This window comes from Solanum pennellii, chromosome 12 (genome assembly GCF_001406875.1).
Source record: "Solanum pennellii chromosome 12, SPENNV200".
NCBI classification, from domain to species: domain Eukaryota; kingdom Viridiplantae; phylum Streptophyta; class Magnoliopsida; order Solanales; family Solanaceae; genus Solanum; species Solanum pennellii.
Window position 1 is genome coordinate 29,340,054 of NC_028648.1, and position 15,745 is coordinate 29,355,798.

Here is a 15,745-nt window from a genome sequence, read left to right on the forward strand (position 1 = left end):
GTATATATATATATATATATATATATATATATATATATATATATACATATACAAACTCAACTTTACTTATGTATGAAAGTAATATAGTTTCTGTCGGAGATTCTCTAACCCTCAACTACCACTATGAGCCCAAGTGGTGATACAGCGTCTCACCCATGCTTCCAGAACTCTCCTTTCCTTTACCGTCACATAAAACTCCTCAACTTAGAGGATCCACTAGCTTAACTTACGTGATCATCTAAAATGTATAACCTGTTAATACCCATTATAGCTACATGGTTTACATGGAGACTTGAGTTAATATGAACTCTAATCCCCACATCATTGCTCAATACTACTCCCAAAATATTCTTTAGCTCATGCTTTTAAAAATAACTTCCTTCCTTTGGGTTGAGATAATTTGCTCAACCCTTTTGCTTTGAAAAGCCCTCTTGGAATTAATGTTCTCTTTTCTTGTTGAAAACTCTGTTGGGAAATCTTAGTTTCTTCTTGAATTAAATGTGAAAACATTTATAACCTTTTAGGGAATACTTTGTTCCCTTATAACTCGTGAGAAATGAACTTAATTCTTTTCTCTTTGCTTAACTTGAACTTGAATCTTGAATCAACTCTTAGGGAATACTTAGTTTCTTTATTTTTCATTAGAATAAAATACTTCAACTTTTACTCCTCACTTTAACTTGAACTTGAGCCTTAAAACGAAGTTAAAACGTATAATAAAGACTCTTGAAGACTTTTTTTCAACTTTACTTTGACTAGCTTCTTCGCTTTAGACCTGACTCTTAACATCTTTGACTTTGATCTTAACTTTTCGTGAATGGATTGTGGATTCAAGGTTATGATTAAGCCCTTTTAGTGATTTCTAGGTGTTAATTAATCATTTGAAGTAATTAGAATCATCGAAAGGTGTTAATGTACTTAGATGGACTTACGACGACTAAACTATTAAAACTGGCAAAAAAGGTCGATTCAAGTGCACTGGTGGCGCGCCACACCAGCCCTTGTTGACTAAGGCTTGGTTCTGGCGCACTGGTAGCACGTTGTGCCAGGCCTCAGCTAACTGTGGCCAAATTTTGGCGCATTGTAGGCGCGCCACCCCTGCCCCTACCCAGGTGCGTTTGACGAACTTTTCAACTCAATTTTCATCTCGAAACCATCCTTTATTTCACTAATCGCCTGGGACTATGGACACTCTTCATAACTATCGAGTGCAACTCAAAAGTAACCTGGGGAAACAATAATTGAACCAACAATGGCAACCAAGAATTCAATCAACAAGAAATCAAAACTTTTCTTCAAGAACTTAACTTCTCATATGAAATCAACTCATAAATTTTTGAATTGAAAAAAATTGGTGTGTGCATAAATTATCCCAACACGAAAGATCCCACACACCTTAATAGAGATCACCCCCGACGAATTCCACTCGACGATCTTAGCGTTCTTGATGAATCATTGAACTTTTCTCCCTCTTTCTTCTTCTCTTCTCTTTTCTCCCAAACCCTAAGCGTGAATACTTTTCTAAAATTGATTTAAGGCTTAGTTTTACCCCTAATAAACCCTTAAAACGAATTAGGGAATAGTTGAATGAAATGACAAGTTTACCCCTTTCCAAAATCCGGAGTGGGACCTTCCTCGACCCAACAACCCAACTTTCGATAGGCATATCTCCCTTATACGATATAAAAATGTGCAAACTCTGTTGTGTTGGAAAGTTCTCTCTAAGGGCATTCCAACCATATAAAGAACTGACTCTAAATCATCCTGAGCTAAAAGTTATGTCCATTTGAAAATGACCAAAATTTACTTTCTTAACTTGGGAAGTTTTTTCAGATTTTTCCTATTCTTTCTAAAAGTGAATAATTTTAGTTTCTTAGCTTATTATTAACTATTATGAGTCGCGAGATGTTACATTAGCAACAAACTTTCATTATATGTCTAGTGATAGAAATTATTCTTTGTTATTTTTTAATTTTCTTTTAGTGATTATTCAATGAAATAATATTAATGACAATCTTTAACTCAAAAAGAGATTTTATTCGTTCACCATTACCAAACACCAATTATGGTTTCTATCAAAATGAATGTATTTCAAACACATCCGAATAATAATGAGTTGTGATGATAAATATATTCCTAGTCCAAACTCTTCTCTGATTTTTCTTCTTCTTTCATATGCATCATAGCAAGAAATAGAGACCTCCAGAAGAGCGAAAATACATTCGTCGAGAATTGTCAGGTGCTTGTGAACAAGAAAATAAATTTATAGATCTTGAGAGAATGACTCATATTTTAAAAAAAATGTTACAAATAAAACCCCAAAATTTAAAGAATTTCAACCATTAAAACAACCAACAATTTTGCTAGTTCAACTTAACAGCAACAACAACAGCTCCATCGCCCACAACTTCAGGATCAACCCCACTACCTCAACCCTTTTTTGTCTTCACAAAATATAGCTCTTGAGCGAATACTTCATATTCAAACAAATGATTCAAATTAAACCCCAAGAGTTGGATAATTTCAACCAATTAGCTTAAATAACATTTTTGTTAGTTCAACTGAACAACAACAATAACAGTTGTGTCGCCCACAACTTCAAGCTCAACCCCACATCTCAACCTTTTTTATTTCACAAAGTATTAATGGTCGGATACCAAATAATGGACCATTATTTGGTTCACAAGAATAAATTATTGGGAGCACCAATTATAGGCCTTGTTTGGGGTCTAATAATTGGAATCATCACGATTACAACATGATTGTCAATACGGCCCATGTACCAACAAATTCGAGTAGTCCAATGATGTTTGATACAAATATTGGACATGTGGCAGTTAATAGTTTCATATTATATGAATACCAATTTTCCGCAAGATGTTTGTGAACAAAACATGTCTGGTCCAATCAACATTGTCACGTCATCAAATGCAATTGATATTGAAGGACATGATTCAAATGAGAAGGACGATGGTTATTTGTTCTTCAACTACAATGATTATCTCAAGTGTTTAAACAACGAAGAAGATAAAGAGGATGAATGAATTAGGAAACCCTAGATATAAGGGTATATGTACATGTTGGTGCTTTTATTTTTGTGTTGTTTTGTAATTTTTCTTGTTATTTTTGTTTGAATAGGAAGACTTGGGTTTCTACCCATGTGATATTTTTGTTTGTGGTCAATTTGATTAATAAATACCATTATTTTATTAGAAAAAACTTTTCTAAACATGTATCAAAAAGAACATCAGGGTAGCTCAAAGTTCGCGATTACTTTTCTGTACAAAAGTGATTTGTGTCTCCTCCTTCCAACCTAATGTCAGTGTATACAACACAATTACCATCAAAACCCCCCGGAATTGCCAACAGATTTTAATAACAACTTAAGTTTGTTAGTATTCTACTAATAAATTACCAACATATTTCTAACTGACTTATATTTTAAATCTTAACAATAAAATTCTAACAGATTACCAAACAAAATCTTACTAACTAAGTATTTTATTTGGTAAATATGGCTGGAAAAAAGGCGCCAAATTTAGCAATATTTTATTAATGGATTACCAACTGAATTATTATTAACGCACACCTTTTGTTGGTAATATTACGAACGAATAATATATTAGTTGATAAATATAACAAAAAAATTGTTAATATAATTTATTAACATATTACCAATAAGTTACTAACCTAACATAAGTTACTAACCTAACATTTACCAATGACCAGATTATGTTACTAAATTTACCAACCAAATATAAATATGATGGTAAATTAGTTGATTGGTAAACTTGCCAACCAATATCCAATTAGTTGGAAATTTTGCCGAAGAATAAAGATTGTAGTTAGTAAATTACTAACATCATTAAAATAATTGCTAATATACCAACCTATCATAAATTCATTGGTAAAATGTACCAACATATTAAGTATTAGTTGGTAATATTACATATGAATGTTTAGTTGAATAGTAACTATTACAAAATTTGAAAAAATTTATTGCTAAATTATTAATTACAAACTTATAATTCAATAGTTGATAAATTTATCATTTGATGTTAAATTTTTTTGGTAAATCAACGTCTAGTGTTAAGACTTTCATATTTTGTTTGTGTCGTTAGGCGTTTTAACTTTCAAAATTTTAGTCAAAACTTGACTTTGGTCAATTTTTTTTTTGTAAATATGCTCATATTAGAACTATGTCAGTGTCATTAGTTTTGAAAGGTCATTTTTTATCTACCAGGAAGGTTGACTTAAGTTTTGAGGCTTCCGCTTTTTGTTTGTGCCGTTAGGTGTTTTAAATCTTATGTTTTGGCCAAAATTTGACTTTGGTCAATATTTTTGTGAACGTACTCAGATGTGAATTCCGTCAGCGTAATAAAATCCAAAGGTAATTTTTTATCTAATAGGATGGTTGGTTCGGATATTGAGGCTTTCATTTTTAGTGTGTGCAGTTAGGTGTTTTAACTTATAAATTTTGGCCAAAATTTAATTTTGATCAATATATTTGATAAACATGCTCTAATAATTTTTTTTAGTGCAGTTTGATTCAGAAGGTCATTTTTATGTAACAAGATATAGAGTTCAGGTTTTGAGGCTTTCGTTTTTAGTTTGTGTTGTGACACATTCTAACTTTTAAGTTTTGGCCAAAATTTTGGTTTAGTCAATATTTTTTGGTAATCGTGCTCAAATTGAAATTTTTTCACCGCGGTTAGCCATATAAGTTCAGTTTTGATCTCATAGGATGCTAGTTTCGCGTTGTGAGACTTTTATTTTCAGTTTGTATCTTAACCGTTTTAACTTTTAACTTCTGGCTAAAATTTGAATTAGGTCAATTTTTTTTGAAACATGCTCAAATTTGAATTTCATAAGCACGGTTAGCTCTAGAAGGTCATTTTTCGTCTTATAGGATGGTTGGTTTGAATTTTGAGGTTTTCGAATTCATTTTATACCTAGTGCGTTTTAACTTTTAGCTTTTGGCCAAAATTTAACTTTGCTTAATATTTTTTGGGGAAAATGCACAAGTACCCCCTCAACCTATGCCCGAAATCCCAGAGACACACTTATACTATACTAAGGTCCTATTACCGCCCTAAACTTATTTTATAAGTAATTTTCTACCCCTTTTTAGCCTACGTGGCACTAGTTTGAAAAAAAAGTCAACCATCGTTGGGCCCACAAGATAAGACCACGTAGGTCGAAAAGGAGTAAAATATTATTAATAAAATAAGTTCAGGGGGGTAATAGGACCTTAATATAGTATAAGTGTGTCTCTGAGATTTCGGGCATAGGTTGAGGGGGTACTTGGGCATTATCCCTATTTTTTGTGAACCTGCTCTAAAGAAAAATTTTGTCAGCGTGATAAGCTTTCGGGTCATTTTTATATCTAATAGGATGGTTGGTTAAGGTTTTGAGGCTTCCATTTTCAGTTTGTGTTGTTAGACATTTTAAATTTTATGTTTTGGCCAACAATTAGATTTGTCAATATTTTTTATAAACGTTCTCAAATTAAAATTTTCATATACTGATATGTGTCATATTGAGATAATTTAACTTGTTATCATAGATTTTGCATTGGTTCATTCAAATATGATTTCTGAAATCGATATTAATATTTTTGGATTTATATTTATACTCTTACATTCTTAAACACAATAAATTAATAAATATTTTACTATTGAATAATCATTAAGTGATAATATTTTGAATACATTGTCAATAATTTACTAACTATACATTGAACTTGAATGATATATAAATCAATTAGTAAATTTATTAGAAAATAAATAATCATACTAACATATTTAAATTTATTACCAAGAAGGATTGTGGTGAAGTGGTAAGTACTCTTCATCCTTAATCAAGAGGTCTTGGGTTTGATTCCCCCTGGGTACCGAGTTACTTTTGTGAAGAAGCGCTTTGCTTTACTCCCAGTCGACAACCCGGTGTGAATTCGAATATAGTAAGGCTCCAATGTGGGTGTCGAACACCGGATGGAAAACTAAAAGAAAAGTATTTAAAATTTATTGGTAAATTACGAACATAAATTTTGTTACTGAAATTGTCAACCAACGGAATCGAATAATGAAGAAAAAATTTACTAACTTATTTTCAGTTCGTTAGTAAAGGTACTAACGATATACTTACTAAAATTTAGTTGATGAATTTACCAATTGAAATTTCAGTGTCATATTTCAAAATTTTGTAAAGACATTTTTTGGTTTTTACCAACTGATTTTTCGTAGGTAAGTTTACCAACAAATTAAAATCGGTTGGTAATATTCACTGACAAGCTTTTAAGCAACGAATTAATATAAGTTGACATTTGGTTGGTAACTCAATTAGCCCACCGATTTTATTAATTTACCTTTTTTTATTGGTAATTGAGATTCCTTTTGTAGTGTATAGAGATGTGATTTTTGTGCCTTCCTTTCAACCTAATATTTAGCCAATTGAATTAGAGAAGTGGGATAAATATGATAGTTAAACTTCTATTTCTTGCTTCCACTTATTTATACAGTAAAGTTCAGCTCAAAAGACTTGAACTCATCGTAATACCTTTTTAACAAAATTAAGCACTTGTTTAGATCCACCTCTCACAAGGAGCAAAGAATTAATTGCACATTTAGGTTGTCTTCTGACACACGTTTCAATTCCTGTTCATACTCTCTTCTGGGGGCTTCAGCCTTTAGTTCTTTGATTTAAAAGTCAAATTCGTCAATTTAATAACCTCTGATTATTTTTCATATAGCTTAGAGGTGTTAATTTAAAGATTTCAAGCTTCTCTTTAAGTCCCTTTGCAATTTCTTCTTATCCTCCTTTGTCCGTATAAGATCATTTTAAAGCCCTCTGTCTCTTTTTTTTCTAACCAAATACCACTAAGCAGCAAGCCAACCGGGGATTTTAATCAATTATAATCTGCACATAACTTATCTCCAATGAAATAACAAAAATTAAACCTTGCAAAACTAATAGTCCTATGCTCAACTTTAAGCATACTATATTGAAATCACAATCATGAAACAAAAAAAAAAAGATCAATTCTTGCTAAACAAAACAATGAAAAAATATGCTAAAACAAGAAATTTGACCACGAGCTATGGCAAGAGACCATTTAATCCCATCACAACAACCGGGGTGCCATAATTTCAATGCCAACTTGAGACTCCTCATGTATAATGTCGTCCTCATTTTTCCAAAAAAAAAATCATTCTTGTATCATCCCAAGGTCGTGTATGATTATAATTTGGACTGTAGCTATGAAGAGTGGAAGTAACATTGACAAAATGATCCCAACACATCTCCCAATATCACTGGAATACATGCTAAAAGAACATCCAAAGAAGCTGAAAAAATTTCCAAGTCTTGATGTTAAATATTCATGCCCTCTCATTAAAATAACACAAGACACTACTATTAGGCTGGAGGTTAGGGACAATGCTAGGCCCAAAGAGATAGAAAAGTTCAATAAAACAATCAGTGAAAACTACAGGGGTAAACTGTATCAACCAAATAAATAAAATAATTAATAAAGTTCCTCTAACTGTATAATTAGGTTTTCCTCTTTTGGTGAGTAAGTTCTAGATAATTTTTTAGCCTAGGATGGATATTACTAGGTCTTTAACTCATACTTTCTTCATGATCCTTTAAACTGCTGGTCGTCTCTGATTTTTCACTTGTCCCACATCTTTGTCTTGCTCATCGTCAACCTATACCATCCGATGAACCCCTACACCTCTCACAAAACCATACACCATGACATACCGACCGCATCAGTGACTTACATTAACTCAACAGACTCAACCCTGCACCAAATTCTTTCATTGTCACATGCATTGTCATTCTCATAGCCTCTTACTATAAAATTTTTTTTAATTGATCGTCCTTCCAAATCAAGTTTCAAGGTTAGGAGAAAGGGAAATTTTGGCAAGTACCTTAAGTTCATACTTTTTTTTGCCTAGTTTCAATATCAACATAGAAGTTCAAGTACTTGCTATTTTTGTTGGGTTTCATTAAAAGCTAAGATTAATGATTTAATGAGTGATCGCTGTAGTTATGAGTTTGTCAATGGTGGAATGAATCAGGCCAAAAAAATTCATGTAGCGACATAAGTATTTCATGTTCGGACAGTCTCAAATGGAATCTGAACAATGTGAGGTCTCGGTCCATACACAAATGAGTGGGGTGATATATCTAGGCTTGATTTATATTTCTAGCAGCCAAGGCACTAAGGAACCCTTAGGGCTTTACATAATTGAACTCTGGTGTGCAAAAGTCCCGGAATCGAACTTTTCATGAATGGGATACTTTGGGAGGTCAAGCATCGAAGATATATTGTAAAAAGGGGGCTTTTCAAGGTTTCTGAGTTGCAGTTGTTCGTGCAATCAGCTATAGTGGACGGAACGCTATAGCTCGCATGCGCAGGCGCTATAGGGGGGGGGGGTGAAAACTGCTATAGGTGTCGGGAAAACCTATAAGGAAAAGGTTCTTTTAAAAATATAAGGTCAATATATTCCTTTCCCAAATCTATTAGGACAAAGGGTTTCCTAATCCCAATAACGATTATAAGTTTCTTAAAATATACAAAGGAAAAATTCATGACATAATTAACTAATCGATTTTGGTCACTATGTTCATATTTATGTCTATATTTTGTTACGTTTGTATGTCTGTAGGGTATTGTGTTGATAATCAAATGTAGGCACAACAAACAACATTCAAATAAAGACAGAAGTATTTTAATGTGACAAGAACATTAATGTTTTTAAAGAAAGGAGATGGAAAAATACACTTAGCTATTTAACTCATGTTTAGAGGTATTCCATCACATAAAAATTCATGTCCATACATACACTTTAACGGATGATTCTCTTCTATTTTTTTCCACTAGGTTCACTATAAAGAACAAATATTACGACCCAAACTTTCATGATTGTCACCCACACTAACCCTCCGGTAGGAGAACCATTACTGTAACCCAACCAAGCAACTTAACGAAAAACTATGCATTTAAAGATACAAAAGTATGCTTAAATAACTAAATTATTTATTAAGGAACTAAACAAATGAACTGACACGAATGTGGAAATACAACCCCTAGAACCTGAAAATCATTGTACCAGAACTCTCCTAAAAACAAATCTAAGAACAAGGGGTACAACCCCTAAACTAACAACAACTAAACCAATAGTCTGAGTTAGAAAAGAGTGGAATTTAATAAGAGAACTCAAGGCAGGACAGAAGAACTAGCTCACCCTTGAATTCGAAGTATCACTGATCTTCTAAGAGAGGTTTGCCAATAGCCGCCGAAAGCTGCCTTATACTCAATAAAAATAAGAGCAAGTTCAATATCAATACACAACCACGATGTACGGTAGGATCGCACGGTTATCCCAAATAGGTGAAACATATATATGTAACCATAACATTATAGAACAGGCATATACCAAACATATAGAATATCATCATTATTCACATCAACAAACACTTCCACAATTCTCAACAATATACCATTAAATCATTTTAGAGTAATTCTCAACAATATACCATTAAATCATCTTAGAGTAACAATTATTCCTCCAATATCCATCATCATTAGGTATAAATGTAATCATCATAAGTAGATACACAACACAATTTAATGGTCCTCTCACGGAACCCATTTTAATGATCCTCTCACGGAACCCAAACTCAAATTGTTAGCTTGCCGGAATGTGGCAATCCGATCCCATTTTTATGCTGAAGCGTGGCAATCGATCCTATTATCTTGTCGGAACGTGGCAATCTAATCCCCATTCACACACCATAATCACAATCACAAGTACATAATCAAGATCACACAACAAGAGGTGATTCATGGCATACAATTATTCAATTATCCTCAATTACGATTAGGGTGATCAATGATGCAACATTCACATACATATGTGCATTATAACGAAGCAATGACAAACATATATCACAACAACATTAAATCACAATCATCACCAACCTCGAATCTAAGCTTGAATCCCTTAAGACACTTGAATCTTCCCTTTTTCTGAATTCTTTCCGCTTGTTCTAGGTCTACAATAATTAATACACACAAGGATCGACAATCAAAGGTCTAATTATTTGGATTATAATAAACTCAATAACCCTAGACAAACTCAACATCCTAATACCCAAAATAAAGATTTTTCCGCCATAATTCTTAGATCAAAGCACTTCCCCATTGATAATAACCCAAGAAATTAGGTTCTATAGATCAAAAAATGGATTTGGGGTGTTAAAACCTTACTTTTAGCCTCAAGAATAGTGAAAAATTGTCAAGAACTCGTCTGGGGTCGCCTCCTTAGTGCTAAAAGTCGAAAAATACCAAATATGATCGTTTAAAGATTGATAGCGACTTCAATTCGCTTTTTGCCCACTACAACGGACCCGTCCCGCTACAGCAGCACCGCTTCAGCGCCCATAATCCTGCTCCAGGGCCTCCGACGGAAACAGAATGTACCATTCACGAAGTCATCATTTGTGGGAGTTCTACTCGCCCGAATATTCTATAATGTGGTACGGGTTTCTTATCGTCTTAGCTATCAACTCATGTAATGAAATTCACAATTAGATCTCTAATTTATTAATAGATTTCCCTACACCTTAATGCCTTCGATTTCATCCAAATATGGACTAGATTGGGAATTCCAAGTTACAACCAAAAGGTTTTCTGGCCCCAATTATTTCTTCATTAAGTTTTCCATAACGATGGAATCCGGTTGTTACAATAGAAATCAATTTACCCATCACTCGTCCCCGAGTGATCAACTAGGAAAGACTTTGGTAAAATAAAGAAAGAGAGTAGTATCTGAAACGTCGAATTACTAGGTATACTTGTATCGCATGCCCTTTTTACCAAATCTCATGACCCCCTAAGGGTTTCACATCTCCAACCTCAAACCAACCAATTTAATGCCTACACATCCTCCCTTACCATGCATCAATGAAGTCATCTCAACACTTGAGTGATAAATATTTTTGTATGTAACTTAAGTAATCAACAAAACGAATTTCAATAACCAACACAGTTAATATCACACATGTCTGTAACATGTTATCAAGGACTTGACACAATCATCACAACTAATGCTTTCTCACATAACCATTATAAAATACAAAATAAAAACTTGCCACAATTAGAGGTGAACCTAAACCCACCAATACACGCTCATAATACCCAAACAATCATAGTTCATATCAACATCTCATCTCACAGCATTAATTTTTATAAGCTTAAGTTGCACGAATTTCAATCTTTAGACATCAAATACTCCTAGAGAGATATGTCCAACCATCCAACACCACGATCGAAATGCTAGATTTAGTAATTGTAGATTACTTCTTAAGAACAGTAGAATTGGATTCAATGATCCCCACATTCAACCACACATAATCGATACATGACCTCGACGACAAGATGAAAATTTAGATTTTCAGACAACCATAAATATGCAAGGTAGCTCTTTTATAAATTCACATAAGCAAGGTGGTACAAGTAGAACCATTAAAATACTTTAACAACTCCAACACCATACCACATAATTCATCTGAATTAACCACGTTTTCCAACTCATCCCAATCAACCAAAAGAACACCGCAAGATCCTTACATTTGATCCACTACTAGAGATCCATCCACTAAATGAAAATACATGTAAGCATAGCTAGTAAATCACATTCATAATCATGTAGAAAATGAAATAGATAGTCACATAAGAATTTATTGAATAACACAAAAGGTTTTCTTTTGAAGAGTCGATACCAGACATTTCCATTCACTTGACTCCACATACTCTTCACATCTTTCCATTGAGTCTCACAATCTTAATAATAACCACAATCATGGACACTCCGACCATTTACCTTACTCTACGTCAATATTTTTAAATGAAAACCTTTCTTAGGTACTGTAGCGATCAAAAGTAGTAAACTTTACAACTCAAACCAAATGTAAGTCTTTTTAAATGCTCAATACTTGATATAAGTGACCATTCTACACCTTTGCAAATTCATACCTTAACAAAATTTATCACCACAAATGTAGATTTACTACGAAAAATCTGAATTGTAAATTCATTTGTATAACACAATTCCCTTTTGTAACAACATTAGCATAAACCTCGAAGATTTTTTTAATTCATGGATCTTTGCTTATCATTGATTGTATTCCCATCGATCTCACAATATCCTTTCTTAATATTCAATTATTCTCATTACTAAACTTAAAACAAAGCAAAGCACTTATCATGACACACGAGCTCATGTTTGTACACTTCTTTCTCAAGTCCTTTTCCAATAGTTTTCAACAAATCTGACAGACTTGTGACCCTATTACCATATCCACATCATCATGAAATAAAAAACATTTCTCTAAGCTCAATTATTTACGCCTCTAAATATATCTCTATAGCCCTTTCAATCGATACGATATTCTTGTTCTCGCCTCACTGTAAAGGTTGCACTCATCCCACTATTATCATCATTTTGACTCTAGCTCTTTTAAATTATATTGGAGTGGTGTCCCACCATCCCTTAAAACTTTCCATACAACCACGTTATTCACCAAATTTTAGAAAACTACAACCTTAGATACAAGGAAGTCATAAATTACTACACCATATTCGTTTAGATATAATCTCATTATATAGTTGCATCTCATCACCATCTACTACGAATCTTATTACCATTATGTTCAGTTATCCCTGACTATCACTACAAGTCATCATTTTCATCAACATAACCCTTAAACTCAGGTATATGCATCAAATTCAAAGGACCAACACAATTTTTATATGCACTTCCTTACTATAATCTTTCATTGCCTTCACCCAAGCATACTCAATGGGACTTTGTTTCTCCATAAGCTTGTCATTCCGGTATTAATCCACTCCTTTATGTCTTAAGATTAAATCATCAGTACTCATACTAACCTCCTTCTTCTTAACTAATAAGACAGGATCACCCCACGAGGGAAACACTAGGATGGATGAAACCTTTATCAAGAAGCCCTTGGATTTAAGCTTTAAGCTCTATCAATTCTAAAACCACAAGAATAGAATTAATAGAAGGGGATCAACCTCAACATTCTGAATATGATTCACTTACGCCAAACAATCCCGCCCTACCAGTTTCCTAGCCCGAATGAAGGATATGATCTTAGCTAGTTTAGGCTTGTACACCCCTTTCCCACTCAAATCTTTCCCTACGAGGGATCTCTAAAGTTATCGATTTAGCATTACCATTTAGTCCGGTATAGTAGGGGACAAGCAAGTCATGCCTAAGATTATATCAAGTTAGTCATATCCAACATAACCAAATCAATCCAAATCTGAAAATCCAAAACACAATAGGACAATACAATATACAGAGGTGACTATGACTGAATTTTCATCTAGGGTAGAAACATGGATGGGGGCATCAAGTATATCAAAACCACATCAAATCCCAAGTCAACTGAATGAACACATACGACTAAATAGAATCAGGATCAAACAACACATTAGCCATTTGGTCACAACAATTATAGTACTTGTGATCACCACATTCGACCCTCATATGCCCAAGTTCTCCACAATTTTAACACACCTTGTAACTTATATTCAATTACTCAACACAAAGGTAAAATTCGGGGTCCATAATTATGACTAGGAAAATAGGGGAGACAGGATTGAGATTCAGTCTCTCCCTATCCTACTCTAGAGAAATCCCAATCCAACGGCATCGCCCTGGCGGGAATAATCCTACCCCAGCGGCTCCAACGGGACTAGAACCCATGCAAGAATTTTGGGTTCTTTTTCACCCTTTTATGGTTTTCCAGGGTTCCCATATTTACCATTCAATAGAATTTCTAATTTTTTCACAGCTAGGATATACCATATTTAGTTCATATTGTTGTAAACAAGTCAGTATCACAGCACGCACCTTCCCAGGATTCACCCAATCATCTCACGATTAATAGATAAAATTTATCACAATGGATTTCACGATATTTTGGGAAATACTCTTGCATAACTTCAAAGACCATGCCAACATTTTGTACATATTAAAGTTAAGACACACATTTATTGTGCACATAATCACCTCATTACATTCAAGATATTACAACTTCACATTCACAGTTAATTTAGACAACCCGAAGCACGAATTCAAATCTTTTTTCAAGATATAATTCATAGATAAGTCCAAATTTTAAATTAGTTATTTTGCTTTATAGATGGCTGCTATTGATGATCCATGCCTTATACGATCCTTAAGGCCAAATACCAATTGAAACATTCTCAGTTCCAGTTATCTTGATTGTGTTCCATCTAGTTCACTCCTTTGAGACAAAAATTAGAATTGAGAGATACCAATTGGACTCAACTCATACTACAAGCGACAATAGTAGAAACTGAGCGCCACAAACTTCTAATTTCAATCATAAAACTTGGTCGAACCAACTTCTTAACCGCCTCAATCTTTAACTGATATAAACCAAACTTTAAATCAATTGTAGAGAGAATCGATGCACTTGCAGTTGGTCAAAATGTCATCTCTCTGAGGCAATGGCGACTTCTTTGAATGGTAACGTACTAAATAGTTGGTAGTCTATACACAACCTCTCTTGCTAGTGATGTATTACCACTATATTTGCTCTAGTTCGGACGATAGAGTGAAGGAGGAAAGATAGTAATTTGTATCAACCAGATACCAATTGGATTCTAGTCATATCATGAATCAGTAGAAAGAATTGACTTTTTCCTAAATTCCTATCACCTTTCAAAGAAAAGTACAGACATCATCGTACTATTCCGTAAGACTCTACTAGACTCGTTTTAGTATAATGTGATGAACGAACCTATGCTCCGTTACCAACTTGTCATGAACCAAACCTTCGAGAACCATTAGTACAATCCAACCAAGCAACTTAACGAAAAACTAGGCGTTTAAAGATCCAAAAGCAGTCTTAAATAACTAAATTATTTATCAAGGAACTAAACGAATGAACTAACAGGAATGCGAAAGACAACCCCTAGAACCTAAAAGACATTGTACCAAAACTCTACCAAAGACAAATATAAGAACAAGGGGTACAACCCGAAACTAACAACAACTTAACCAATAGTCTGAGTACGAAAAGAGTGGACTTAAACAAGAGAACTCAAGAAAGCACCGATGAACTAGCTCACCCTTGAATTCAAACGGTCACTAATCTTTTAAATGAGGTCTTTCAATAGCCGCCGAAAGATGCCTTATACTCAACAAAAATAAGAGCAAGTTCAAGATCAATACACAACCACGATGTACGGGGAGGATTATCCTAGATAGGTGAAACATATATATGTAACCACAACATTATAGAACAGGAATATACCAAATATATACAATATCATCATCATTCACATTAATGAACAATTTCACAATTCTCAACACTATACCATTAAATCATTTTAGATCAACAATTATTCCTTCAATATCCATCATTATTAGGTATGAACATAATCATCACAAGCAGATACAAAACACAAATCAACCGTCCACTCACAAAACCCAATTTAATGGTCCTCTCAAAGAACCCAAACTCAAACTGCTAGCTTGCCGGAATATGGCAATCCGATCTTATTTTTATGTCGGAACGTGGTAATCCAATTTCCATTTACACACCACAATCATAATCACAAGTACATCATCAAGATCATACAACAAGGAGTGATTCATGGCATCCAATTATTCAA